Here is a 25,929-nt window from a genome sequence, read left to right as displayed (position 1 = left end):
TTATGATTTGACAAACATTTACCATAATGGTCTCCATAACTAGCACGAGTCTCAGGGGTGTTTGAAAATGACCCGACAATTTAATTACAATGCTGCCACACCGAATTCAACAATTATATTTTTGCAGCGTGGAGAAAGGTGAAGTCAGCTTCCACGGCTTTATCGCAAACTATGTTCGGTATTCCCCCCACCCTCCATCCCCACCCCCACCCCCACCCCCACCCTCCATCCCCACCCCCACCCCCACCCTCCATCCCCACCCCCACCCCCACCCCCACCCTCCATCCCCACCCCCACCCCCACCCTCCATCCCCACCCCCACCCCCACCCCCACCCCCACCCTCCATCCCCACCACCACCCCCACCCTCCATCCCCACCCCCACCCCCACCCTCCATCCCCACCCCCACCACCACCTCCACCCCCACCCTCCATCCCCACCCCCACCCTCCATCCCCACCCCCACCACCACCCTCCATCCCCATCCCCACCCCCACCCTCCATCCCCACCCCCACCACCACCCCCACCCTCCATCCCCACCCCCACCCCCACCCCCACCACCACCCCCACCCTCCATCCCCACCCCCACCCTCCACCCCCACCCCCACCACCACCCCCCATCCCCACCACCACCCCCACCCCCACCCTCCATCCCCACCACCACCCCCACCCTCCATCCTCACTCCCACCCCCACCCCCTCAGTAAAGCACCCCATGTTTACATGTGTAAAGAGCCTATTATTGTGATTCTTAGAAAGTGGCTACTGTTTTAGGTTGGTAGCTACCAAGATGTAGCAGCTACATTTTTATTTGCTTTTATATACATTCTGTTGAGGGATAAAGGAAAAAGCATTGGCTTCCTTAAAAGATGCAGTCTACTTTTCGCTGCAAGCTCATTCCAAAGGATGCCCACAAAATGAGTGGGTTAAATTGGTGTTCTGAATTTATTATCTATTATTTTAGCGAAAGCTATGTTTTGAAACATTTCATAGAATGACATTATTGTGAAATAGAGTGTGACAACCATAAAGCAGAACTTCATGAAAGTGAAGTTTGCATTTAGTTAGCGTCTTCTATGTCCTTAGAATGCCACAGAGCACTTTAAAGGCAATGCAATGTTATCACTGTTGTAATGCTGGAAAGACAACAGCCAATTTGCATGCATGACCCTAATGACCAAGCAATGGGTTTTAATGATATTGTTTTAAAGCAGGCTTTCCGTAACCGGGTTCCGCACAATCCCGGAATTCCACTGGATACATCCCAGGGATCCGTGGTAGGCCAGGCAGACGTATAAACTTTGGAAAATGCTATGAGGCTGGTTGCTCCCTACATTGGCCGCTGACAGGCTGGCTAGTGAAAGGCATCCCATAATAGTCTTTCTGACTTGCTGAATCTGATGGGGATTTGACAATTTAATTACCAGTGAGCCCATGAGCAGCCAATGCAGTGAGAAGCCTGATTGGACAAGCTTGAAACTGCAAACAAGTCGGAACTCAAAAGACCAGGCCAGTGTGAAAGGGAGCGGATGGTGGAGTGAGGTAGGCCGGAGCGTTTTTTTTATCATACAGTGCAGAAAGAGGCCCTTCGGCCCATCAAGTCTGCACTGACCACAATCCCACCCAGGCCCTACCCCATATCCCTACATATTTACCCGCTAATCCCTCTAACCTACGCACCTCAGGACACTAAGGGGCAATTTAGCATGGCCAATCAACCTAACCCACACAGCTTTGGACTGTGGGAGGAAACCCACACAGACACGGGGAGAACATGCAAAATCCACACAGACAGTGATCCAAGCCAGGAATGGAACTGGGTAGCAGGCAGCAGAGTTAACCAGCGTGACGCCCCAAATCAAGAAACAATGGTTAGCCCTTCGTTTGGTTAGGTAACATCATTGCAGGAAAAAGAGACTAGTTAAGGTGGTAAGGAATTCCTCATAGTTTTAAACGTTGTGGGAAAAAAAAACTGAGATATGGGATAATGATGATAGATTTATGATTTTTCTATGTGTGAGTGTGAGGAGAAACTCAGAGAAGAAATGATTGGAATAGTGCTGATCAACTAGTGGGAGAGAACAAGGGTTACATTAGAAAGAGAAGTCGGAGGCTAAGACAAAGAGAAGTTTATTTATTAGGATCACAAATAGAACATAGAACATAGAACATTACAGCACAGAACAGGCCCTTCGGCCCACGATGTTGCGCCGCCCAATTAAAAAGCAATGACCCTTAACCTAAACCATCCATAAACCTATCGATGGACCTCTTAAACGCCCCCAAACTAGGCGCATTTACAACTGCAGCAGGCAGGGCATTCCAATCCCTCGCCACCCTCTGGGTAAAGAACCTACTAAATACTTACATTAACACTGCAATGAAGTTATTGTGAAAATTCCCTAGTCGCCCCACTCTGGCACCTGTTTGGGTACACTGAGGGAGAATTTAGCATGGCCAATACACCTAATCAGCACAACTCTTAGACTGTGGGAAGAAACCGGAGCACCCGGAGGAAACCCATGCAGACTCCACACAGACAGTGACCCAAGCTGGAGAATCGAACCCAGGTCCCTGGCACTGTGAGGCAGCAGCTCTAACCACTGTGCCATTGTGCCCCCTCTAAGCAGAAAGGTCTGCTCCTAGAAATGAAAAGATTTGGAAGAGAGCTGTGAGAAAGGCCATCTTCCAGTTTTCATGTTTGGGTCAGAAGTGGATTGGGTAAAGAATTAAGATTTGCCCTGAACCAGCAGGGTTGACTGAGGTTCGTCTGACGAGAGATTTTTCTGACGAGAGATTTTAATCAGGTCAATGTTCAGGTCTCTTGCCTTGCTCAGCGCCATGGAAAAAGCCTCCTTTTTGTTCTCGTGTTGATGACATATGAACAGAAATGAGTATAATAATATCTACTCATAACTGCCAAGCTCGTTTTTGTTCACTTTTGCCTTTTCTGTTACTGTTGGGAATTGAACAATTAATCATTGTCGGAGAAGAGATATTGTGAAATACTTGGAGATTTATAGAATCATAGAGTTCTCAGTACAGAAGGAGGCCATTCGCCCCATCGGGTTTGTACCGACCACAATCCCAAACAGGCCCTATTCCCTTAACCCCTCATATCTAATCTGTTAATTCCCCCGACACTAAGTTAGTTAATTTAGCTTGGCCAATCAATCTAACCTGCGCATCTCTGGAGTGTGGGAGGAAACCGGAACACCCGGAGGAAACCCACGCAGATAAGGCGAGAATGCACAACCTCCGCACAGACAGTGACCTGAGACTGGAATCGAACATGGGTCCCTTGGGCAGCACTGCTAACCACTGTGCCACTGTGCTGCCTAGTTGTTTTCCAGTACTTTAGTCCAACAAAGTTCACCCAAAAATGGATGGACATAGTCTTTAGATGTTACACTGAAGGAAAACCTTGACGCAGTGGGGCACGAGAAACACAGCAGTTCATCTTGTTACCCTCCTCCGCCCAGCCAGCGTCACCCAGTAAGCAGTGGTAAGGACGAGGAAATAATGAGCGGGATTCTCCGATCTCAACCGTGATTCGGAATTCCAGCCAAACCTCTCTCAGCATCGGAGAATCCCAATCGCCAAGAGAATTTGCAATTCCAGCCAAAACTCTGTACACTCTCAGCAGCATTGGGGGATCCCAGCCGTGAATGTGGATGGCAGTTTTTAGCCAATAGCTTCACTTGACTGAAATTAAACTGAAGTCCAAGAGTAAAATGGGCATGTTCTCCCACTGCCCCAAGGAGCTCTCTTGTTATGTTTATTGTCTAACAAGAAATTATTTGTTTTTTTTAAATCTCTGGCAGCAAACAATGAGTACAATGTTTTTTTCCCAAGCTTTGTCCTTATTAAATAATTGATTCCACAGACATGCAGTGGGGGGGGTGGCACTTTCTCCATGACCTCATACCCATGTGAAATCAAGGCACACAATGAATCCTCAGAAAAGTGCTTTGGCAGTGCTGCAGATTTTCATGGAACATTAGAAAAACGAAATAAAACAGCTCCTGAGTAAAATCACAGAAGAGATTTTGTTCTCCTTATCTGGCCTGCAAAAGTCCATGGGTGAATTAGCCAAAGAGGAGGTGATCCATAACTCAACCCAACCTTCCCTTCCATTGATCCTAACCCCACAGAGACTTTTGCCCGTTCAAAGAACTTTGGTTGCAGCGCTGACTTAATCTTGTTCACTGTGGGACCTGTGCAAAAGGAGTTACACGTTTGGGCTGGACCTATGAAGCTATCATCTATGTAAACCGGTCTAAACACCAGGTGGTGGAGGATCAGAACTCAACATCAGACTGAGAGTCGTACTAAAAACCTCGTGCAAGGTAAGCGTAGCAGGAAGAATAGTTTCCAATGCTGCTCATATTAAATTGGAGTGATCTTTTCAAATCTAGGATCTGTCTTAGAAATCCATCTCAATTGACTTATTTGATGAGGAAGTCAATCTCAAAGTAGTGCTTCCATCTCAGTTCTGAACTATACCATAATGCCCTCTAGGTACCAACCCCAAAAAAGGGTATTGGTGACTGTAGACTTCCATTGGATTGGTCTGTGACTATGCTTGGTAAAGTATGGCAGTAGTTTGCCATTGCCGTCTGCCTTCTGGGTTAGGACAGGCTCTCCCACTCTTTACTTCCAGCCGTTAAGTGTATTGAAAGGATTTACTTGCCGATCATCAAAATTGGCTGTGCTATGAACACACATTCCACCACCATCAAGTCCTTGGGTGGGACTTGAGCCCAGAGCTTCTGACCCACAGGCAAAGAGGCCACCCACTGCACCACAGGAAGGCTTCACGAATCTGTGTATCATCCTTGCGCAGGAGCCATGCTAATCTTCTCTGTATCGTTCCAATTTTAGTATATGTGCTGTCGAAGCGAGCGCACAAGACCTCCTCATCAAATAAGTCAATCAACTCATAGAATCGTTACAGCCTTTCTGCCCGTCATGTCTATCCCAGCTCCCTGCAAGAACTGCTCCACCACCCATGCCCCTTCCTGGCAGCTCTGCAAACCTTCCTTTTCAGGTACTTTTGAAGGTTATGATGGAACCCGCTTCCACCAGGTTCTACATTCCAGAAACTATCCACCTGCTACATAAAAAAAAAGCTTTTCTTCACATTGCCAATCACCTTAAATCAGTGTCCTCTCATTCTTGATCCTTCCGCCAATGGGAAGTTTCTCTCTATCCACTCTGACTAAACCCTTATGATTTTGAGTTCCTTTCGCAAATCTCTTTTCTAATGAGAACAATTCCAGTTTCTCCAATATATCCACAAAACTCAACTCCCCCATCCCTGGAATTATTCTTGTAAAGTTTAGATACACCCTGTCTAAAGTTTTCCTACCTCTCCTGAACTGCAATGCTCAGAATTGGACATATTAGACCAAATCTTGGGATGTGTGGAATGATAAGGTGGGGTAAGGTGTTCTGGAGGGGGTCGGTAGGATGGGGGGTGGGAGACAGTCAGATTGGAGTTGTTAGGGTGTAGGGTGATCGGGGTGGGGTTGGTAAGGTGATCTGATTGTAGGGTGGTCAGATGGGGTTGATAGGGTGCTGGGGTGTAGGGCAGTGGGGGTGGGGTAGGATTAGACAGGGGGTCTAGGGTGGTTGGGAAGATGGTAAGTTGGTCAGGGAGAATTCATCAGTGGGTGGAGGTTTAGATGGATGGTCAGGACAGGGTTGGAGGTTAGTCAAGGATCGGGGGGGGGGGATAGTCGGGAGCGGGAGAGGTGCGGCTGGGGTGGATATAGTCAGCTGGCCAGGGAGAGTAGCCTAGGTGGGAGGGTGAGATCTATACTGTAGTTACTGAGGAGCTAAAACTGGTTTTGATTCTTCTAACATTTCCTGGGTAACTGTTCTGCTAAGAGACTTTAAATCAGAGTTCCGGAAGGTTCCAGACAGAGGGTAATTAAAGAGTTGAAGCTTCCTGTACAATTCCGGTGCAGTCAGGATACCTGTGGGGAGGGTCTCCCAGTGCATCCTTTGGGTGATCTCTGGGTCCAACTCTCTGAGGGACGGAAGATCTGGGCCAACAATCCAGTGGAGGGTGAACCAGATTTTATAAATGTTTTACCATAACTTCCTTGTTTTTGTATTCCATGCGCCTTGTTCTAAAGCTCAGGATCCCATATGTTGTTTTTTTAGCCACTTCTGTAAAAATGTATTAAACAGAGTACAACAACCTTGTGATCTGAGTTGGATATTGTACCTTTCACATACAACATCTCTCCAACAGGCAGACTGAAAACAGGTTAATGAGAATCATTCCGATACCAATTTCTAACTTGCATTATTTACCAGACAGCAAGTGCGTGCAGGCCGATAGCTGTAATAAAAATTCATCTTAATCCAACTAATTTCCGAACTTTCCTCAGGAGCAAGGAATGATTAATCTGTGCCGCTCTTTCCCTATTTGCAGGGTCAGTTAGTTTCTTCCGGTCCTGATCGTTTCCAGTCCTGAAGCGATGATTCATTTACCCTTCCCCCAACCCCTCACCTTCCCACTACCTCCCCAAACACCCCCCCACAGCCAGGCTCTGTTCCCAGAGTCATCTGCCCCTGAGCCTCTTCTCTCCTTCATTCTCTGACAGGAAATGGGAGGACACCTTTCCCACTCCAATACCATTCCAGGGTTTGCCAGCGACCTGCGGGTATATTCTCAGACTCCAAAAAGTGGAATCACCTCCACCATAAAGTTTGTTAAGAGGACATTTTAACCCCCTATCCCCTGCGTCTCCCCCTCACCCCATCCCACCCCTACATCACCACCCCCAATCATCACAGGATACATATTTAATGTCAGGGTCCTTTGTGTCTCTGACCCATTGGCATTAGCCTGCAGTTATTTTTTTAAAAACCTGTGGGAATTCATTTGATTTTAAAACGTTGTGCATCGTGAAGTATAATCCACTTCCAAATGCTTTTGGCAAAGTTTTTTTTAAAAAATCTAAAACGTGACAGCCCCATAAATGAAATCTGTCTGCGCAGATAAAGCTCCATTTAGAGCTTATCGCTGCATCAGGCTTCGAGTCTACAGACAGATTACAGTTAATTGGAAATTGTGAATCCATTTGTTATTTTCCTCGCATAATGAGGCCATACAGAGCGCAATGTAAGCTATCAGGTCCCTTTTCCACGGCTACTGGGATATTTATTATTATTTTTTTAAATTATAATTAACCCAGCAGCTCCCCTAATCTGTCTGGTCCTGGTTCACTGCAGCTAAACTGTTTGTACAGTGAGTGTTTGTCACTATCCAAAGTGAGGTATAAGGTCAAATTGTGATTGGAAAACGTGTGGATGCCCCCATTTGAGGTGGTGCTCCTGGAAGGTAAGAAACATAGAAGATAGGAGCAGGAGGAGGCCATTTGGCCCATCAAGCCCGCTCCACCATTCATTACGATCATGGCTGATCATCCAACTCAATAGCCTAATCCTGCTTTCTCCCCATAACCTTTGATCCCATTCGCCCCAAGTGCTATATCCAACCACCTCCTGAATACATTCAATGTTTTGGCATCAGCTACTTCCTGTGGTAATGAATTCCACAGGCTCACTGCTCTTTGGGTGAAGAAATGTCTCCTCACCTCCGTCCTAAATAGGCATCTTAAAGAAGATCCATGAAGCTAAGAAGGAACATGAAGCTTCAAATTCAACAGTTTCTTCTTAAATTGTCCATTTTCCAACTGCTAAAATTTTTTGTCTTAGTATTTTCAACTCTATTGCATCAACTAAAGGCTGAAGTGGCTGAAGAAGAGTTTGAGAGAGAGATAATGGACTCAGGCAGGGACAGCACTTGCAAAACTTGCTGCAAATTGGCTCCTCACCAACCAGAAACCAGGATCTTCTCCCAATTGCAAGAAAATCTGTTTGCTGCAGGTACTTGGGTGACAGCACCAGGCTGAGTCCTTTCTGAACAATAGATTAGAACCATAGAAAAGTTGTAGCACTGAAGGAGGTCGTTTGCCCAATCTTGTGCATGCCAACCCAAGGACACCCAGGTACCCAGTCTAATCCCACACCCAACATATAACCCTGTAACTGGCAGCAACTAAGGTGCAGATCCAGGTACTGTTTAAAAGAGTTTAGGATCTCTGCCTCCAACACCAACTCTTGCAGTGAATTCCAGACACCCAATACCCTCCGTATAAAAAAGATGTTCTTCAATTCCCCCTGCATCTTCTGCCACTTATCCGAATCTATGGTTCTAGAATTCTCTGCTGCTATTTAAAACCTTGGTTAAACTGCATTTGGAGTATTGTATGCAGTTCTGGTCACCCCACTACCAGAGAGATGAGGAAGATTTGGAGAGAGCGCAAAGAATGTTCACCAGGACGTTTCCTGGTCTCGAGGGTGTTGACTATGAGGAGAGGTTGAATAAACTAGGGAAAGATGGAGGCTGAGAGGAGACCTGTGAGAGGTCTACAAAATTATGACAGGCATAAGCAGGATAGATAGTCAGAGACTTTCTCCCAGGGTGGAGATTACAAGGGGGCACAGGTTCAAGGTGAGAGGGGGACAGTTTAAGGGAGATGTGCATCAGCTGTTTTTCACGCAGAGAGTGGTGGGAGTCCGGAACGCACTGCCGGAGGAGGTGGTGAAGCAGACACAAGAGGAACATGGATGGGTAGGGAGGGGATAAAGGGATATGGACTGAGTCAGGGGAGAAGGTTGCTTTTAAGTTGAGTTAGAGCATCATTAATCAGCATGGGCTTGACGGGCCAAAGGGCCTGTTCCTGTGCTGTACCATTTTTTGTTCTTTGGAACAATTTTATCCCATCCACTCTCTCTGTTCCCCTCAGGATTGTTCACACCTCAATCAAGTCACCACTACGGTCCTCTTAGTTCCAAGGAAAAGAATCCCAACCTTTCCACCTTCAAGCTACATTTTTTTCGCTCTGGCACCATCCCACTGCTCTCTCTCCGGGACGATTCCATCCTTCCTGCCGTGTTCAGTGTCAGTGTGATACTCTAACTAAACTCAATGTTTTACGACAATGTGATGGAATTTTATTTACCAAACAGCTGCTTATTTACATTTATTTATTTCACGCCTAATTACATTCACTCAGGATGTACCAAGCAAGGCAGCTGAGATTTATTTATTTATTGATCACAAGTAAGGCTTACATTAACACTGCAATGAAGTTACTGTGAAATTCCCCGTGTCGCCACAATCCGGCACCTGTTCGGGTCAACGCACACGACCAGCACGTCTATCAGACTGTGGGAGAAGCACCTGGGGCAAACCCATGCAGACATGGGGAGAATGTGCAAAATCCACACACACGGTGACCCAAGCCAGGAATTGAACCCGTGTCCCTGGCGCTGTGAGGCAGCAGTGCGAACCACAGTGCCACCGTGCCACCCCATTTAGCATTTAGCATTACTCATACTCCCAGAACATCCCAAAGTGCTTTAAAGTCAATAATCCAAAGCACCACAGAGACTCCCCAGCACCACAGGATTCTCGAATTCTACCGGTTCCCTTCCGGTAGAGGTTGCCAACAATGGAAACCATGTTGGCAGCGACAGGAGCAGAAGATCCTATTACCAACCAATGTAGAACATGCCGTGGGGCGATGATGGTGGAAACAGGGGGTGCTAGTGGGAGATACACAGAAAACCCTGCCCCTAGTGAGGGAGTACTGGAGTTGCAGATAGACGAGCCCACTGTCACGCTTCTGTTCCAGAATGTGCAAACTTCCTACAGAGCTTGAACTAACAACTTCTAGGTTACTAATCTAATATCATAAACCATTACTGCACTATTCATGGGGTAACTGACCCGGTTATGTGTATTTTGGAAGAAATATTCCAATTAGGCACTAAAAAAGTAAAATTTATTGATCAGTCGTAAGTGAGGCTTACATAAACACTGCAATGAAGCTACAGTGAAATTCTCCTAGTTGCCACACTCTGGCACCTATTCAGGTCAATGCACCTAACCAATATGTCTTTCAGACTGTGGGAGGAAACTGGAGCGCCCGGGGGAAACCCACTCAGTCACTGGGAGAACATCCAAATTTCACGCAAACAGTGACCCAAACCGGGAATCGAACCCTGGTCCCTGGCGCAGTGAGGTAGCAGTGCTAATCACTGTGCCACCCTTCCACCCTAAGTCTGGAATGTTGTAATATGCCTTTAAGATTTGATTTGATTTATTATTTTCACATGTATTAATATACAGTGAAAAGTATCATTACTTGCGCTATAGAAAACATACCATTCATGGAGTAGGAAACGAGAGAGTGCAGAATGTAGAGTTATAGTCATAGCCAGGGCACAGAGAAAGGTCAACTATACTCCTTACATACCTATGACTGTGTGGCCAAATTCCCTTATATACAAGGTAGGTCCATTCAAAAGTCTGACAGCAGCAGGGAAGAAGCTGTTCTTGAATTGGTTGGTATGTGACCTCAGATTTTGGTACCTTTTTCCCAATGGAAGAAGATGGAAGAGGGTATGTCCAGAATGTGTGGGATCTTTGATTATGCCGGCTGCTTTTCCAAGGCAGCAGGAAGTTTAGACAGTCAATAGACAGAAGGCTGGTTTGAGTGATGGATTGGGCTTCATTCACAAGCCTTTGACGTGTTTTGGACAGGGCAGGAACCATACCGAGCTGTGATACAACCAGAAAGAATGCTTTCTAAGGTGCATCTATAAAAGTTGAAGATAATCGTAGTGGACATGCCAAATTTCCTTAGTCTCCTGAGAAAGCAGGCGGCATTGGTGGGCTCTTTTAACTATAGTGTCGGCATAGAGGGACCAGGACAAGTTCTTAGTGATCTGGATACCTAGAAACCTGAAGCTCTCGACCCTTTCTACTTCATCCCCATTGATGTAGACAGGGGCATGTTCTCCTCTACGCTTCCTGAAGTCAATGACCATCTCCTTCGCTTTGTTGACATTGAGGGAGAGATTATTGTCACTGCACCAGTTCACCAGATTCTCTATTTCGTCTTTATTTAAGATCCGACCCATTACAGTGGTGTCATCAGCGAACTTGGAAATCGAGTTGGAGGAGTCATAGGTGTATAAGGGGTATAGTCGGGGCTGAGAACACAGCCTTGTGGGGCACCGATGTTGGGGATGATTGTGGAGGATGTGTTGTTGCCTATCCTTACTGATTACAGTCTGTGGGTTGGGAAGTCTAGGATCCATCACACAGGGAGGAGCCGAGGCCCAGGCCATGGAGGTTGGAGTGTGCGCCATCTCCAAAATGCACTGAAGGAGCTTGCCAAGGTTCCTTCATCAGCATCTTTCAAAACCTGCAACATCGATCACTTTGGAAGTGTATGGGAGCACCACCACCTGCAAATTCCTCACCAACTTACACACCATCCTGAATCGGAAACATAATGCCATTCCTTCAGTGTCACTCACCAGAATTTTACCAGGTCACCCGTCTGAGGCTCGTAAGATCCCGCCCGAGGCCAGCGGAGAATGCTGTTTGGCGAGCCTCTCCCACCCTGATTGTGGGGTGGGCGAGGCAGTAAAATTCTGGCCACAGGGTCAAATTTCTGAAAATGGCTTTCTAACAGCACTGTGGATGTACCAACGACACATAGACTGTGCAAGAAAGCTGATCAACACCGTCCCCTCCTCAAGGGATGCACAACAGATTTGCACCTTGTTTCTGACACTCAAAACACAGGACATGAAAAAATGTACATCACACACAAGTTATTGATGTAATCTGTGCAGGTCCTCTGTTAGCAATGATTCAAGTTCAATGGTTAATGAACTACTAATCAACCAACTTACTGATCAACTTTAACTGGAATAATTAGCACCTGCAGCAACATGATTCATCAGAAGATCAGTGATTAGATTACATAATTAAAATAAAATCAATCATTACTGTCTAAAATAGGTACAGCAGGAGATTTTCACTCGCTGTGCCCTATTTATATTAGAATAAGCATTCCATCCTGCACTGGAGTTTGGGGCCTTGCTTTACCCAAAGAATTTGGCATCTCCTTATCCACCAGATCCATGTTGTTTATTTCAGCAGAAATTGCTTCGAGTTTCATTAGAACCAGATACAAACTGAAATAGTCAGAACTTTACTTTGGAGTTCAAAGTCTGAGATGGGGGTAGGTTGGTGCAGTGGGTTAGAAATTTGCCATTCACACAGATTGATAAATTAAATGTCTTTTCTATTCGACGATTGTAGGGACAGGGATATTTGAGTCATCTCAGTCCAGTTCCAATAGGTTCACGGGCCCACAGTCCCTAAATTATTGTCCCTAAATTAGGAGTAATTGCCATGAAATCTGTAGGCAGAGAAACTGTCAAGGGTTAGTGTGGGGAACAGAAAATGTCTCCCTGGAGTAATATTCTTTCTCCAAAGATGTGCAGGTTAGGTTGATTGGCCATGCTAAATTAATGTTCCTCTATGTGTAGGTTAGTGGGGTTAGCTGGGTAAATATGTGGGGTTACGGGGATAGGGCCTGAGTGAGATGCTGTGTTGGACCTAGAGAAAGGAAATTAATTAGCTTTCAAAATGAACCAGATGAAAAGACTCCAGTACCTAGCTTTTTTTTAATTTTTAAGTTAATCAAGTTCCTTTTCCTGAATCACCTTTTCTAAGGTTACAATTACAGGACAGCTTGTGCTTTACATGTGACTAAATGACAGATCATTTTAATTTGTACAAAGCAGCTGATAGTAGTTTAAATGCCTTACTATCATAATTGTTAAAATATTTTGTTTTAGTTTGAATAATGCACTTCTATTAAGAGGAAACTTCTTTCCCATAATTGGGATTACAGAATCCTGAGTATCGCCGTAAAAAGAGATATTTAGTTGAAGCTTTTTGTTTTGCAATCATCAGGACAGAATTCACAAGAAAACTAATGGTAAAGGGAATGGGGATTTATACTGCATGAGAAGGCAGTGCTGACTGGTTGGCAAGAGGATTCTGATTGGCAGAGACATTGCCATGGAGGGTGCACTAGGGAACAGTTAATTGCCAAGCTTTAGTTTGATTCAAATTAAGCAGTTCAGCTCTGATTAGTCAGGGCAATGCTGTGGGGGAATGACTGTATCCTAAGCTTTTGCTTAGATGAAGAAGGTGTAATGTGTGGACATGTCTACTAAGAACAGATTCTACTTGCCAATCAATTAGCATTCTCATCAGAAGCCAGTTTTGATCACATGAGTACCTGCCATTGTCCACCCAGAATGGCTTAACGCTGGAAGCCATCGCTCTACATTCGAGATAGATGATGGTTCTTCACACTAACTTGTGGATAATGAACTTCCTTCAATTTGCCTTCTGTTGAATTGCAAGCTTGGAAGAATGGAGACCATTGATTCTGAGTTTGGAGTAAACTACAAACAATGGCAGGCATGAATTCTACAGAGGGATGCTGCCTGGGTATGTCCAATCAGGGGATGTGCCCCACTGAGCGTGATTAATTCAGAAACTTTCTAGAAACTTGATGTAGTCTGTGTTGAATTTAGAAGTTACCTGGCAGCCATCTTAGTCACCTGGCCAGTGTCCATTGTGAAAAAAAAGATAAAAGACAGTTTCAGAAGCTTCCATAAAAACACAGTACATGTTTAAAGTGATGAGTAGAACCTACCTTGACTGAGTATAACAATATAAAATCATGAAAGATTTTTGGGTTGGAGGAGTTCCAATGTATTACACACAAAAACAGAAAAATGCTGGAAAATCTCAGCTGGTCTGACAGCATCAGTGGAGAGAGAATAGAACCAACATTTCAAGTCTGGATGACCTTCCATCATGACCTTTCACCTTGTTCTGTTTTTCTTCCAGATTCCAACATCCGCAATATTTTGTGTTTATCTTATGTATTACACTGTGCTGGGAACCTACTATCTGAAGTTTCCTGCTGTTCTGTGTTTACAATATTCTTTGAAACATATGATATTAGGTTAGTTTTAACTACAGTATTCCAGATTATTTGAAGATTATTGTCCAGGATTCTGGTACTGTGCATTATCTACTTATCAATAATATACACTTAACAAAAGGGGTTCCTTTATCAGGGTATGGTTCTAACATGATGAGTTATCAACGAATGTTCACAAATAGCCACAGGCCCCACACAGCAAAAACTTCCTCACATGGAAGGAGGGAAAAGGAGGGAGAACATCATTTCCGCACCACTCCCACACAACCCCTTAAAGCAACACAGATTTAGCACTGCTGCCTCACAGCACCAGGGACCCAGATTCAATTCCCAGCTTGGATCACTGTCTGTGTGGAGTTTGCACGTTCCCCCCGTATCTGCGTGTGTTCCCTCCAGTTGCTCCGGTTTCCACCCACAGTCGAAAAAAAATGTGCTAATCGGGTGCATTGGCCGTGCTAAATTCTCCCTCAGTGTACCCGAACAGGCGCCGGAGTGTGGCAGCTAGGGGATTTTCACAATAAGTCCATTGCATTGTTAATGTAAGCCTAATCACGACACTAATAAATAAATTGTAAACTTTGACGCCTGGAATAAGCCAGCCACATTGGGCATGGATGGTGTTTATGGTGGCTACCCATCCACCCCTCCCCCACCCAAGATTTACCATGGAGTTTCCAAAAATTACACATTAATTTCTTGATTCTGTCACAGGTAACCTGGAGCAGCACGGTGGCACAATGGTTAGCACTGCTGCCTCACAACGCCAGGGACACGGATTTGATTCCCAACCTAGGTCACTGTCTGTATGGAGTCTGCACATTCTCCCTGTGTCTGCCTGGCTTTCCTTCAAGTGTTTTGATTTCCTCCTACAATCCAAAGATGTACAGGTTAGGTTGATTGGCCATGCTAAATTCTCCTTTCATGTACCCAAACAGGTGCCAGAGTATGGCGACTAGGGGATTTTCACAGTAACTTCATTGCAGTGTTAATGTAAGTTGACTTGGAGGCATGGACTGATAAATAAACTTTAACTCAGCACAGGGGGAATAAAATTGTGTTTCATTTGCACATTTTTGTTTGTGCAGTTGTAAAAATATTCAGGGTGAGGAGGAAAGCTGTTTGATTGCCACTCGAGCATCCTCCAAGAAGCTGATGTTGAAATTCCTTCACCTCGTGATCATCTTGAGGAGGCGGCTGTGGGGATGGAGTTTTTGACAAATCACTAGCGAGAAGGTGGGGGTGGAGAAGGTGTAAGCAGGAAGTCATGTGATGAGTCCTACAGGAACATAACCAATCAGAATTTGGAACCCTAAAAAGTTTGTGGCCTGGGAGATTCTCGAAAGGGAAGAGAGCAGCTTGAAAACTAAGAAGAGAATATTACCCCGTGACCTGCTGAGAGCTGGGAGTGCAGGTCGTTTACTGAAACCTGGAGGCCAGAGTTCCTCCGAACAGCGTGGAATTCTAACTCAACAGCATTTTGTGGGACACCCCAACAGGTTCCCAACTGATGCCAGTGTTTGGGGGAGGAGGGGCGGTGTGGGGTGGCAGTGAGGGTGGGGCGGGGTAAGGGAGGGGGGTGCGTTGTTTAAGAAGGGTGCCAGGCAAAAGGCGGGGAATTATAGGCCGGTTAGTTTAACGTCTGTGGTAGGTAAAATGTTAGAATCCGTCATTAAGGAGGAAATAGCGAGGCATCTTGAGGGGAACTGCTTGATAGGGCGGACGCAGCACGGTTTCATTAAAGGGAAGTCGTGTCTGACAAATTTACTGGAGTTCTATGAGGATGTGTCTAGGGCGGTGGATAGAGGAGAGCCGGTGGATGTGGTCTTTCTGGATTTTCAGAAGGTGTTTGACAAAGTGCCTCACAAGAGGTTATTGCAGAAGGTCGAGGGACAGGGAGTTGGGGGTAGGGTGTTAGCGTGGATAGAGGATTGGTTGTCAAATAGGAGGCAGAGAGTGGGGGTCAATGGGTGCTATTCGGATTGGCGGTTGGTGACTAGTGGAGTGCCCCAGGGGTCGGTGCTGGGGCCTCAGCTTTTTACCATTTATATAGATGATCTGGAGGAGGGAACCGAGTGCAGGGTGTCGAAATTTGCTGATGACACCAAGATTGGGGGAACGGCAAATTGTGCGGAGGGTGTGGAGAGTCTGCAGAAGGATCTAGATAGGCTGGGCGAGTGGGCCAGGAAATGGCAAAGGGAATTTAATGTTGGCAAGTGTGAGGTGGTCCACTTTGGTAGGAAGAATGGTAGGAAGGACTATTACTTACGTGGCGAAAAACTGCAGCAGGCGACGGTGCAGAGGGACCTCGGGGTCCTTGTGCATGAGTCGCAAAAACCCAGCCTGCAGGTGCAGCAGGTGGTCAGGAAGGCGAATGGGATGCTGGCCTTCATAGCGAGGGGGATTGAATATAAAAGTAGGGAGATCTTGCTGCAGCTGTATAGGGCATTGGTGAGGCCGCAGCTGGAGTACTGTGTGCAGTTTTGGGCGCCGCACCTGCGCAAGGATATTTTGGCCTTGGAGGGAGTGCAGAGGAGGTTTACTAGGCTGATACCGGAGTTGAGGGGGTTGAGCTATGAGGAGAGGCTGAATAAACTGGGCTTGTACTCGTTAGAGTTTAGAAGAATGAGGGGAGATCTCATTGAGACGTATAAGATGATGAATGGGATGGATAGGATAGAGGTGGAGAGACTCTTCCCGCTCAGAAAGGACAGTAGGACTAGGGGGCACAGCCTCAAGATAAAGGGGAGGCGGTTTAGAACGGAGTTGAGGAGGAACTTCTTCACTCAAAGGATGGTGAATCTCTGGAATTCTCTGCCCGTTGAAGTGGTGGAGGCTGCCTCGCTAAATATTTTTAAGACGCGGGTTGATGGGTTCTTGATAAGAGAGGGGATTAAGGGTTATGGGGAGAGGGCGGGAAAGTGGAACTGAGCAGCGACAGATCAGCCGTGATCTTATTGAATGGTGGGGCAGGCTCGAAGGGCCAGATGGCCTACTCCTGCTCCTATTTCTTATGTTTTTATGTAAGGGAGGAGTGCAGGAAGTTGGGGGGGGGGGTAGAGTGCATATCTAATCCAGATCCCAGTCATGTTGGGTGGATCTAATCCCAGGGATCTGTGCCCAATGAGTAAACCCAATTATGGGAAAGGGCTCCAAAGACCTTTGGTGGGGGGTGGGGAGTTGGTCAGATATTGGGGGAAAGATAGAAGGTGAGGGGGCTGAGGGCTTAGAGGCAGGGATGTTAGTTGGGGGGAGAGTTCCGGGGGAGCTGAGGGAGGTTCAGGTCCAGTTGCAGAAGTTTAGTATTCAGAAGCAGCAGGTGATTAGAAATGCACGTTTCTCCCAGATCCAGCCGGGTGTGTCTGCTCAGAGAGTAATTTTAAACAGGGGATCAGTTGGAGACGCTCAGTGGAACATTTAAATTGCTGAGGCGGCTCCTGAGTGTGGGCTGGTTATCTGTCCCACTTGTTGTTCAAACTTGAACTGGGGGGAAGAGGGTGGTTGTAGGCAGGCTGGGGTCGGATTTTTAACACTTTAACCTTCCACCCAATCCATCTAAATTTCGGGGTTAAAATTCCCCCCCTCTCCCACTGCCGCACCAACCCCCATCCACCCCCACCCCCTGACTCTCTCCCTCAGCACATTGCAAAATAGCAAAGCTCCCACACTGGTGAACTCACAGATTCAACAAGTCCAGATTGTTGGACATTGTGCATGGAGAATTCCACTCGTTTGTTCCTCACACAGCAATAACTACACATCCTTTGCAATATTTAATAACGAGTAATCCAATTCTTCATCAGTAGAAATTAAATCTGAAGGGCTATCACTCATTAACCCAAACCGGCCTTCCCTTTTGTCTAAATGAAATGAATCTGAACTGGTCTAATATCTTCCATACACAAACCCCTCACCTGCACTAGAAGCTTTCAGTGTTATTATTTTTTCTATGTTTTCCTGTCAACATGTTCACGACATCCGTTACACTGAGACAAAGAACTAAGGAAAAGATATAAATAGTCATTTGTAACACTTGATTCCTTTCCTTCAAATATTAACTTGTACAAAACACCATTTTCTTTCTGTTTTTAAATCACGGTTGGGCAGATAATCTGCAGGATTCACCTACCTGATGGTGTTCACCGTGAGTCTTTTGCCTTTCCAGTTCTTATCAATAGTGACCAGCGTACGATAAGCTCACAGGGGATCAGAGGTGATCAATGGTGCCAACGCAACAGCCTCCTACACACAAAGGAGATACATTAATTGCACTCCACAAGGCAGGAACTACTTAGTAAAGAAAATACATACATTAAACATTATCTCAGGCTCAGCAACACTGGTCCTTTTGTGTTCCCAAAGATATCTGAATTTGCTGAGAGTTTAAATTGGATATTTGTGATTGTTGGATATATGCCTTCACTGTCCCTTTGAATGCTGTCTGTTTTTCTAATGCCCTGTGGCATATTTCTATGACATGTTTCTACAGGAACGCCAAATGTTTTACCCTTTCATCTGTTAACACTGAATTTAATTATCCCTGAACTGTTACCCCCGGTCTTTTCATCTGGGATGTGAACGTCAGATTCCGTAATCCGAAAATGCTTTCAATTTATTATCCTCGTGGAAGTGTTTTATAAAAACAGTTTTTTTTTTGTTGAGGAGTTATTTACGAGACTGTGACCAACGCAGTGGTTTTAAAATATATAAAATTCAGCACTCAATCAGCTCCAAATCTCAAATGAGTCATCCTGGGTTTGTTTGAGGGTTTCCAAATTTGTCCAGATGGATTAAGCTGAGGTTTGACAATGGGCTTGCCAGGTGATGCAAATAACGTGAAAAGAGCTTTGAGAAATGTTAGTGCAGCTGCACAATCCAAAATGTTACACTCTGAAAAGAAAGTGGAGGGTTCTCTGAACCCCAGCTTTAAACAGCGATCGCTGATTCTTAGTTATCAACGAGAGTATGAGACTTAAAGAACTCAACGCAACAACGTGGCTTCACAGAGGTGAACACCTTATAGTAAGTAGTCTCACAATACCAGGTTAAAGCCCAACAGGTTTATTTGGTAGCACGAGCTTTCGGAACACTGCTCCTTCATCAGGTGAGCGCAGGATTAGTTTCACAAACAGGACACATAAAGACACAATTACAAAATAATGAATGGAATGCGAGTCTTAACAGGTAATCAAGTCTTTACAGGTGTAGACAATGTGAGTTGGGTGGAGAATGGATCTGTAACCCCCCCATGCTTTGCCTGGGCTTGCAAAATCTCACTAACTATCCTGCTTGGAGACAATTCACATCGCTTTAACCTGTGCTTAACCCCTCTCTCCACTCTCACACTCCAGTCATTATCATTAAATTGAGTTTGTGTCTATATCTGCCCTGTTTGTGAAACAAATCCTCACTCACCTGATGAAGGAGCAATACTCAGAAAGCTCGTGCTACCAGATAAACATAAGAACATAAGAAATAGGAGCAGGAGTAGGCCATCTAGCCCTTCGAGCCTGCCCCGCCATTCAATAAGTTCATGGCTGATCTGTCGTGGCTCAGTTCCACATCCCACCCTCTCCCCATAACCCTTAATCCCCTCTCTTATCAAAAACCCATCAACCCGCGTCTTAAAAATATTTAGCGAGGCAGCCTCCACCACTTCAACGGGCAGAGAATTCCAGAGATTCACCACCCTTTGAGTGAAGAAGTTCCTCCTCAACTCCGTTCTAAACCGCCCCCCCTTTATCTTGAAGCTGTGCCCTCTAGTCCTACTGTCCTTTCTGAGCGGGAAGAGTCTCTCCATCTCTGTCCTATACCTGTTGCACTTTAACCTGGTGTTGTGAGGATACACGCTGTGCCTATCCCAGTCCCACACAAGCAACCCCACACACATTACAGAATCGCTTTTCTGAAATTGATGTCCAGGCTCAGAAGGTTCAATATTGGCCTTGGAGGCAGTCCACAGGGAGTTCACCAGATTGATTCTGGGGATAAAAGGGATGAGCAGAGATTAAACAGTTTGGGTTATACTCGCTGGAGTTTAGAAGGACAGGAGGCGAGCTTACTGAGATATATAAAATACAAAAAGGGATGGTTAAAGTAAACGTAGACCAATTCTCCCAGCTCACTGTGCTGCTTCAGCAAGGCAATGGGCTGGGAGATAGATATATTTCTAATAAAATAAAACAACCAAGGGGAAATGGGAAGCAGTTAGGGAGGTGGATTTGAGATCAGGAAGAGAACAGCCATGATCCGATTGAATGGTGGAGCAGAATAGTTGCCAGCACATATAGTAGGTGTGGAACCATGTGGGACTGTCCTCGACACAGCGTGATAAAAATGTGTTGTCACTGCAAACAATTATCAAATTTAAGCTCAATGAAGGGAAGGTTAATGAAAAAGTTAGCAGTTGAACTCAACAGATTTTTAGGCCACGTGACCATTTTTTGACTCAATTATATCCAATATTGAGCCGCTAATGACTTTTAGTGACTGATTTCTAAACAAAACCTTCCGATTGTAGGATATTGGAATTCTTCATCAGCAGTGACACATGTCCGATCTCTCACATAGAAACAGAAAACTAAAGTTGTTTGTGACTCCAGTGATAAAAAAACAATTTCAAACAATTCTTATTCCATAAAACAATGTTTTCTAGATAAAGTCATCAGTTATCAATTAAGTGAATACATTATACAGTAGCGAGTGTTAATACTGTGAATGAATGTTAATAATGTAAATGTTCAAAAACATGGCAGATGTTGATTAAGTTTAAGTTTATTTATCCATGTCACACTAGGCTTAGATTAACACTGCAATGAGGTTACTGGAAATCCCAAGAGATGAGTTTGGAGGCTGGAAGGGGGTTGTGGAATCAAGAGGAAGGGTGGCGAGGTGATGACTGCCCTCTCAGCCTCCTGTCTACCTGTGATGGAGTCCTGGGTGGAAAAGTTTGCAGACAGTCTCCCTTGCACAGGCTAATCCACATCCAGATTTAGTCATTCACAGTTACAGGCCCATATGCTTCCTTGAAGGGAGAACAGTGCTTATAATCAATACTGCAACCAAGGTTGATGCTTTAACCAATGGCAGGACTGAAACCATTAAAGATGATGGTGTGTTCCTACCTAATCCTTCTCTCGGATCCCACTTCCACTTCATCCCACAGTTTCTTCCGATTTACAGGCTGCAGAGGGTGCAAGCACCTCTCGCTTTCCCTCCCCATTCCCTCCAGGCATCTACCCTTGCTCCTTCCTCTTGGATGATACCCAAGAACAGCAAACCTGACCAGGAGGTGGTGGAAGAAAAAGAGTTGGAAGAGCAGGAGGAAAGTAATGAAGAAGGAACAAATTCTCAAACTTACAGCCATGAGCTGAGATGTTGACAATGTGAATACTTCATAAGATATCTTAAAGACAAGAACTGTGTCGGTAAGATACTGGGCACAAATGGTCTGCATCCCCTCACTGAAATGCCATCTGGTACAACTATAATCATAGAATCCATGCAGCACAGAAGGAGGCCATTCAGTCCATCGGGCCTGTACCAATAACAATCCCCACCCAGGCCCTATCTCCATAACCTCTTATATTTATCCTACTATTTTCCCTGACACTCAGAGGCAGTTTAGCACAGCCAGTCAACCTAACCTGGAGAGTGCGAGGAAACTGGAACAACTGGAGGAAACCCACACAGACACGGGGAGCAGGTGACAACCCCACACAGAGTCACCTGAGGCCGGATTGAACCTGGGTCCCTGGCGCTGTGAGGCAGATGTGCTAACTGCTGTGCCACCATGCCACCCCTGGCACCAAACATCTGTATGTGCATCACAGATGCTACTTTGGAGGCAAAACAGCACCCCCAGTGCTGAAAAAACAGGCCAACTTTCCTGGCTTGCAACTATAGCCATTGCAACAATATGTGCTGCTTATCCAGTACCTGTTACAGAGAGCTGACAGTTACATTTTCTGGATCTAATGGCTTTCCTTCACTTGCTTTAAAAGCTTCCACATTAATCTCTTCATCTGGAGCATAATTAGCCAATCAGATCCTTGGCCTTGTATCTGCCCTTACATCAAAGCATTTCAAAATTAGTTAACAGTTGGGAGCTGGGAAACATTGGGCCCTGTAATCAGATTGATTTAAGGGGCAATGTGATTAAACACCAAAATTGTTTTTAAAAACATCTAATCAAAGTGTTTTTGTTCAAAGCACTTCCTCTTTTTAGTTAAGGAAATGGTAGAAAAATTGGTGAATTGAAGGCATTTTCTAGCTCAGTTGGCTAAGACCCCCTTTAGTATTAAGTTAGCACTCAAGTGGCTCATGCTTGGATCCAAATAACATGAGGAACAGAGCTTCAATTCCCATTCTGACTGACCTGCCTCCCTGCTCTGTCACTGTGAATGGAAGGCAAGACAAGCCAGCAATGATTAAACAAACTGCCAAGAAAACAGCACTGAAGAATCAACAGTTGATGAGCCAAGGACTTGCCTTCAGGCAGAGGACAGATGAATAAAAACCATTTTCTTATACTGGTGTGGAAGACCTGAGTAAGGTCACCTTCCTCACTGACTGATAGGGAGTTTTCTCCTACAGCTTAAGACAGCCCCATGTAAACCGGGTGTCCACATCAAACCAGCAGAACCCACAATGCTGCATCTTCTGTGTTAACATTCATTGTTCCACTGGTTTCTAAGAAACTGCAGTGGGACATGAAGGAAAACTCTGCGATGAGACATTACTACAGCAGTCAACCAGGAGAATAACTCAACCTCATTTTTGCACTGACAAGAATTTTATTACCAAAATGTGAGACAAAATTCTATGGAGTGATTCCACTCCATAATATATATATATATGTTATATGTATTATATAGTGCTACAGTGCAGGAGAAGATCATTTGGACCATCGAGTCTGCTCTGACCACAATCCCACCCAGGCCCTATCCCCATAACCCCATGTATTTATCCTAGCTAGTTCCCCTGACACTAAGGGGCAATTTAACATGATGAAGTGCAAGGAAGAAGTGATGAATGAATGGTTCTTAGGGGTTTCCAGTTTCTCTTCCCCATGGGACTGCACCTCAGTCTTATTGCATTTCTAATTTATATTTAAAGTACATGCAATTTCCAAACATCCAGCATCATTTAACCAAACCCAACAAGAACATTTGTGTTTCATCAGCAACTCAGATTATTCCCCTGACACCGCATTCACAAACATTCAATCCCTCCACCACTGACGCTCAGTAGCAGCAGTGTGTACTGTCTACAAAATGCACTGCAGCAACTCACCAAAAATCCTTCGGCAGCACCTTCCAAACCCATGACCACTTCCATCTAGAAGGACAAAAACAGCAGATACATGGGAGCACCACCACCCGCAAAATCCCCTTGAAGCCACTCACCATCCTGACTTGGAAATATATCGCCGTTCCTTCGCAGTCGCTGGGTCAAAATCCTGGAATTCCCTCCCTAACGGCATTGTGGGTCAGCCCACAGAACATGGACTGCAACGATTCAAAAAGGCAGCTCACCCACCACCTCCTCAAGGGCAACTAGGGATGGGCAATAAATGCTGGCCAGCCAGCGACACCCATGTCCCAAGATCAAATAAAAAAAATACAAATAAACATTATACAGATGCACCATAGAAAGCATTCTTTTTAGCTGTATCACAGCTTGGTCTGGGCTCCTGCTCTACCCAAGACCGCAAGGAACTACAAAAGGTTATGAATGTAGCCCAATCCATCACACAAACCAACTTCCATCCATTGACTCTGTCTACACTTCCCACTATCTCGGCAAAGCAGCCAACATAATTAAGGACCCCACGCACCCCAGACATTCTCTCTTCCACCTTCTTCCACCAGGAAAAAGATAAGAAGTCTGAGGTCATGTACCATTTGACTAAGAACAGCTTCATCCCTGCTGCTGTCAGACTTTTGAATGGACTTACTTTGCATTAAGTTGATCTTTCTCTACACCCTGGCTATGACTGTAACACTACATTCTGCAGTCTCTCATTTCCTTCTTTATGAACGGTATGCTCTGTCTGTGTAGTGCGCAAGAAACAACACTTTACACTGTATGTTAAAACATGTGACAGTAATAAATCAAATCAAATTAAATCAAATCAAATCATTAATCACTATGTATAATAGCACTCTGGGACACAGACACCAGTGAAATTATTCTCCTCAAATTTCTTTGCAGTCAAAATCTACTGTGTGATATTTAACACACCAAGCATGCGAAGAACAAACTTCCTGAGGATGACAAATTGAAAATAAAGTTTCCAGTCATAAAACTAGCAAGGGCTGTCTTCCTTCTACACTTAAAATTGCTCATGATAAAATGAGAGACTCTGAAACAATGGGAAGGATTTTCAGCCACACTCGCACCACCCCCCCAACCCCCCCACCCCCACCCCCAAAGACTGGAAAATTCCTCCTGCGGTCAACAGACATTTGCACGGTCCACCCCCACTCATTACGGTTCCCATGGCGAGCGGGACAGGAAAATTTCACCCAATATATTTTAAAGATTCTTGCTTTAGTTATCAGGATCACAGTAAAAAATATGTTCAGGAATAAGTTTAGAGCAACTGCGCAGTCTCAGAAATTGTAATGAGGTGGGCTGGATGCTCTTGATTATGTTGAATTGAATTTAAAAACGATTAAAACTAGTTTACCACCCCTCACTCTTCACCCCCACATCTTACCCTGCTATGCCAACTCACCTAGTATCCACCATGCTGACACAAAGTAATATGTCTCATGATGTGCCACAATTTTAAACAAAAATACATCCTTATTGCAGCAAAACTCCTATAATGATAGCTGTTGGATGTTTGTCAATCAACAGAATGAATTTCAGTGTCTGATTTCTTGAACTCCACACTTTTTTAAATGCAAAGCTGATCAGAGATAAATCTCTTGACAACTTTAACAGTTCTAATTACTTTGACACTTCCAAAGCGTTTTGACAGTTCTGAAAGTACTTTGACAAGTCTTTGACAGCTTGACAGTTCTTTGACAGTTTTGACAGTTCTAATGGTTTTTCTGAACTTCTTACGCACAACGATGATTACTTTCAGATTCTCAATGGGGGCCATGCCTATCTGAAAGAGTGCTTTACCTCTCCCAAAGGGTTCTTAACCCACTCCAGGGGTTACCTTAGCTCTCCCAAACATGCCCCAGGACCAGATTCAAAGGAGTACCCTGGCTATCCAAACAAACCCACCAAGTTCAGACCAGCCCTTACCTGGTCTAATCTACACACACCGGGTTTCACACTCCAGACCCACCAAAGTCATATTTCAGTGGAGGCAGTTGAAGATTTAAATGGGTGCCTGGATAAAACATGAACCCCAGCCCGAGTCTTTAGTCCCACCCTTCAAAAAGAAGAAATGTTCCATCAGGGCGGTATCTGGGCTTTTCAACTATTTCCACTCCCCATTAGAACAAAAATCTGGGCCTTGGTGTCACATTTTGGCTCAAATTTCATGCAAATTGCAATGGACTAATTAAATCACCACAAATCTTTTTAAAATGATTTGCAGCTGCTATCTGGTTATCTCTACTACGTTGCATGCCAAATACTAGATCTAAATTAGTGACATTAAAAATTACCACGTTTACAGGAACATAATTAACCGTATCATTACCACAGCCTTTGCTACATTTAATCTGACACCATTTTTCACCAGAGCCCCACAACTATCGGGAAAACCAAGAGCTTGAGTTAAGCGGACTTCCAGGAGCATTCACCCAAGGAAATCTACAAAGCCATAAGTTACAATCCCCACAAAGCATCTACACTTACAGCTCCCAGAAATATCCCAAGATTGATTGCGAGACTGAGTCTTTACACAACATATAAGGATTTGCAAATCCTTTGTGGTCCATCATTGTAAAAGGATTTGTGAGTCGGACAGGGTCTGTTACATTTCAGGCTGTGTCTCAATTCTCCTCTTTTCAGATCCTGGGATCTGAAATTTACTGCCTTAGGTGTGCTGT

At 44.9% G+C, this 25,929-nt stretch overlaps 1 protein-coding gene and 1 non-coding gene across 4 annotated transcripts in view; both read right to left on the bottom strand.

The window, feature by feature from the left end:
* LOC145357125 (tetraspanin-18B-like) overlaps positions 1-25,929 on the bottom strand; it is a 127,078-nt gene that overhangs the window by 67,027 nt on the left and 34,122 nt on the right. For all 3 annotated transcript variants that reach the window (XM_080210281.1, XM_080210280.1, XM_080210283.1), the window contains exon 2: positions 18,039-18,151. The gene's annotated coding sequence lies outside the window, so the exon portion shown is untranslated. The remainder of the gene's footprint in view (positions 1-18,038; positions 18,152-25,929) is intronic.
* LOC145357188 (U6 spliceosomal RNA) lies at positions 4,801-4,907 on the bottom strand. Its single transcript, XR_013889272.1, has one exon. It is a non-coding gene; the product is annotated as a U6 spliceosomal RNA (small nuclear RNA).

Source organism: Carcharhinus amblyrhynchos, chromosome 22 (genome assembly GCF_965287045.1).
Source record: "Carcharhinus amblyrhynchos chromosome 22, sCarAmb.v2.hapA, whole genome shotgun sequence".
Classification (NCBI taxonomy): Eukaryota; Metazoa; Chordata; class Chondrichthyes; order Carcharhiniformes; family Carcharhinidae; genus Carcharhinus; species Carcharhinus amblyrhynchos.
This window is presented reverse-complemented; position numbering and strand designations above follow the sequence as displayed.